The sequence below is a fragment of the Candoia aspera genome, chromosome 5 (assembly GCF_035149785.1).
Source record: "Candoia aspera isolate rCanAsp1 chromosome 5, rCanAsp1.hap2, whole genome shotgun sequence".
In the NCBI taxonomy this organism is placed as follows: Eukaryota; Metazoa; Chordata; class Lepidosauria; order Squamata; family Boidae; genus Candoia; species Candoia aspera.
Genome location: NC_086157.1, coordinates 93,019,700 through 93,024,098, shown reverse-complemented (window position 1 = coordinate 93,024,098; position 4,399 = coordinate 93,019,700). Strand labels below are relative to the sequence as shown.

General features: G+C 38.2%; 1 long non-coding RNA gene across 1 annotated transcript; it reads right to left on the bottom strand.

Annotated features, from left to right (window-relative positions):
- Positions 1-372: 372 nt before the first annotated feature.
- Positions 373-4,124, bottom strand: LOC134498376 (uncharacterized). Its single transcript, XR_010068030.1, has 3 exons — positions 3,813-4,124; positions 2,454-2,519; positions 373-441 (listed from the first exon to the last, which is right to left on the bottom strand). It is a non-coding gene; the product is annotated as an uncharacterized LOC134498376 (long non-coding RNA).
- Between the last annotated feature and the right edge of the window lie 275 nt (positions 4,125-4,399).

The following is a 4,399-nucleotide window of genomic DNA, read 5'->3' as shown; positions in this document are numbered from 1 at the left end:
ATCAGATCCTATCTGTATATATTTCAATTGGGGAAAGGTATGGGTGCTTAAAATACCCATTCCCTGACTTTGGAGAGCAATTTTTGAGACTGTTCGAACTATCTAAGAATGGCATAAATCCCTCAGGTGCAACGTAATGTGTCATTCAACATTTTCAGGACAAATTGACCCATCTAACTTTTATTTTGGAATAAGAAATACTGCTAATAAATGAATACATATAAAAGTGAAGACCTACAAACCAAAAACCAACATACAATTCAATGCCTGTCTGTCTGTCTGTCTGTCTGTCTATCTATCTGTTAGGAAGAAGAATTTTTTCCCAAAAATAGTTACCTGTGAATTTGGAGAGGATGTCATCCTACATTTGCTAAGAGTAACAGAAAGCAAAGTTGAAAACAAGGAACTGGCTTGAGGTATAAATGGCTGCCCACATACCTGCTGAAAAGCATGGATACCTTTGAAAGTTAGCTGGAAGATCAGCTGTTCCTCAAAACAGATTATTTGCCTGGTGAAACCTTTTTATTATGCCCAAACAGCAATTATCTCTCTCTCCTCTCCTTTACTGTTCAGCTACCTCTTTTCCTTACCTCATATCGATCTGGTTTTGTTCCTAACCTTCTCTTTCCTGTCCTCTGTCTATACGGAAATCTATAGAGGCAAGAATGTTAGGCATCTGTGCAATTTATTTGTATGTATCACAATGGAAACAAAGATATTTCAAGATATCTTCAAGTAAAGATCCTTGTGACACCTTGCAGACTAATATTTTTATTACAGCATAAACTTTTGTGGATTATAGGCACCTCACCAGACACTTCCGACAATAAAGTTATCAAATGTTAAAGAAATATACATCTTTAAAATAAAACAACTGGGTTTACATATTAACCATTTAAAATACATTTCTTTACTGCCTTTTGTAGCAGTACAATTTGTATTTGTATGAATTAGTTTATATTCAGTGGTCACATTAATTCTAGTTTTCTCTCTGAAAAGCAAGTAGATCTTCTTGGGAGAAATCTTATATTCACCTAATAGGAATAAGTCCCACTGCTGTTATTGGAATCCGTCAGTAGTTATATATGGGATTGTACTGATATTTTACAAGAATTAGCTTATTGTAATTTAATCTTGTTTTTAAAAATTTTTAAAAATATTTTTGCCTTCAAGTCAGTTTTTTTTTTAACTCTTGGCAACTGCCTGGACTAGTCCCTGCAGTTTTCTTGGCAAGATTTCATAAGTGGTTTACCATTGCCTCCTTCCTAGGGTTGAGAGAGAGTGACTGGCCCAAGGTCACCCAGCTGGCCTCATGCCTAAGGCAAGAGTAGAACTCACAGTCTCCGAGTTTCTAGCCCAGTGCCTTAACCACGACACCAAACTAGCTCTTACATAATAGTAAAACAATTCCAGATAAATAGTGAAAATACTACTCTCACCCATCTTAGTGGGACACATCCAAACTAGGACTGCAATCATATCTATGCTGAACTCAGTGGCACTTCTAAATAAAAATGTGTAAGCAAATCTGGGGAAGGTGAGAATCCAGTAAACTCCAGACTGATTACTTAATATCTTTTCTAGATAAAATAGTGAAACAGATTATTAAAGATAGAAATCATCAAGCACAAAAACGAAAAGTTTTGCTAACAAAGAATCAGTATGATTTCTGTATACATAAGTCCTTTTGCAATAAACTTTCAAAATTCTTTTATTCATTTATTTACTGAATAAATTACAATTGGCTGATTTCACATTATACCCTAAGCCAGGGATCAATGTTTCCAAGCCACTGTGGCCAGATTCAAATACACACAAAACCATGGGTTCTGGGCTAGAAACCAGGAGTCTGTGAGTTCTAGTCCCACCTTAGGCATGAAAGCCGGCTGGGTGACCCTGGGCCAGTCACTTTCCCTCAGCCCAACTCAGTGCAATGTAGACTAGCCTCCTCATGGTGCACCCCATGCAACATGACTTGTCACGGCTAAATAGTCTACACATCTGGCTGCTGGACCTCACAAGGATTTCCCAGCAAGAAAAAAAAAAGCAGCATGAACACTGAACTGCTGTGCCATACGATATATACATATACATAAACACTGGAGTTGGTGGCCAATACATTTAAATAAATAAATATGATTTATTGAATAAGTCACAGTGGGATTCACATGATACTCTTAAGCCATTAACTATGGTTTACAAACCATAATCTCTGTAGTTACCCAACATATTTAGCTAAAACCAAAACACATTATGGCTTAGCGCAACACGTGAGGCAGTAAGGTGACTAAGTTTGCAGACAACATCAGCTTATTAAGAATAACTAAACAAAAAGGATTAGTGAAAGAATAAATATTAAAATGCCAGGCATGTTTTAGAATAAACAAATGTAAAGTGAGCATATAAGAGCAAAATTCTGACTTCACATATATACTAATATAAAAGTAACTGACCATGAAAGTGATCTTGAGCTTATGGTAGATAGATCAATGAAAAATGTTGCTTCAGTTGTGCTGCCGCTGTGAAAAAGACACAGCACAATGAAGTACTTGGAGGTCAATGAATCAGAACTGAATTTGTCAATATTATAATGCTTTTCTACAATCTAGGATACATCCATACTAGGAATATGTGTACAAGTTTGCTATAAGTCCCACAAAAAGGATACCATATAACTGGAGAAGTTGCAAGATCAAGAAACTGGAACAGCTGTGTGAGTTGACAATTAGGCAGCCTTACAAATCTAGTCAATGTTTTCTTGTCACAATTCAAGTTGTAAATTTTAAAGTTGAAAGCCCTAATAGCTTAGGATTTGACTACCTGATGAACAGTTTATCTTGATATGAACCTGTCTACACATTAAGAGCAATAGGAAAGGCCCTTTTGAAATTGACTTTACTTTCTAAGGTCCATTTCTTGGACACATAAGGGAAAGCCATCTCTATGTTGCTTCCAAGTTGTAGAATATATCCCCTCTTCAGCATCTGTTTTTCCTACTTTCAGAAAAAGAATCTAGATCATTTTCTTCAGTCAGGACTCTTCTGTTTCAATTTAGTTTAATAATGAGAGTTTCATAACTGTACTGTATTATATTTTAAGAGTTTCTTCACTTTGAATACTGGAAAAGCAGGATATGTATTGTAAAAATAAGTAACAGAAATGAAGGTAATCCCATGAAACTGAATGTGGAAGATTCAGCAAAGAAAACAGGAAATGTTTCATGGAGATCTTAATTAAAATGTGGAATTTGGTGTTTTCATCAGGCACGGGCAGACAGCTTTAAAAAAAATCTCAGAGAAATTCATGGGGGATAAGGCCTTAGACTCCCAGTTGCTGGAGAACAGGAGGGTATACATGCTATTACCCTTGTGTGTTACATGCCAGCTTCCCCAAACAACTGTTTTTAACAGTTTATTATTCTTAAGAATGACTGACTAGATAGGCCTGACCCAGCATTTGTACGGTCCCCAAACCCAGTCTCTGCCGAACCACCCTTTAATTTAAACTCTTTTTAATGAAGATTTCCGGGACAAGTCTTAAATACAAGAAAAGCATAAACCTAGCTAAAAAGAGAGTAAGGAATCAGTTTTAAATCACATTATTTAAAATTCATCTGTTGTTTAAAATTAGTTTACTTGTACAATTTTTATAAAATTACATAAAATACCGACCACATAAAATACTATAAATTTAGGAATGAGGACTAGTATCTCCATTCCCTCCCGTCAAAGATATGGAACGAACCAGTTTTGATACTATAAAATGGCGAAGAAAGAAAACCAACCCGCAAGCAAAAGGTTAGAGAGAAATACCTCGGGAGTTACTTTGCAATCCTGTAGATCATCCCCTCGGAGGCTCAACAGGATTTATTCTTAAATAATTTCATCTAGGACTGTAGCCTCAAACAAGCAATTTATAAGGGAACTCCTCCTTTGGAGGAATCTATTTGGGACCGTAGCTTAAATCAGGAGTTTTAAATTCCGCCGCCCCAAAACTAAAAGAAAAAGTTCTCTTTTTTCATCCTGAAGAAGAACTTTCTCATTACTGTAACTTCCTCGCTCCCCCAGTGGGCGTTTCCCCGACTTCAAGGAAAAGAAAATTCAAACCGCCGTCTTTCCCAAGGGGCCTTTTTCCCTTCGCACCCTCCCACCACCCGCCTCACGCACACGCTCGGAAGAGGAGGCGGGGCAGTTCGGAACTCGGGCTCTTTTTCGCGGGGAACGGTTTCAAGAGGACGCGCCGGAAGTTGCGCCAGGCCTCAGCCGGCCTGGACGCGCCGCGAACGTCGTTAGGGAAGCGCGGCGGGTGGTTTCTTGAGCGAGGCTTGACCTGGCGTGGTGTTCGTGGGCTACGCGCGTGGCGACCCTGAAGGTGAGCTGCGCCCTTAATCGTCCCCGGG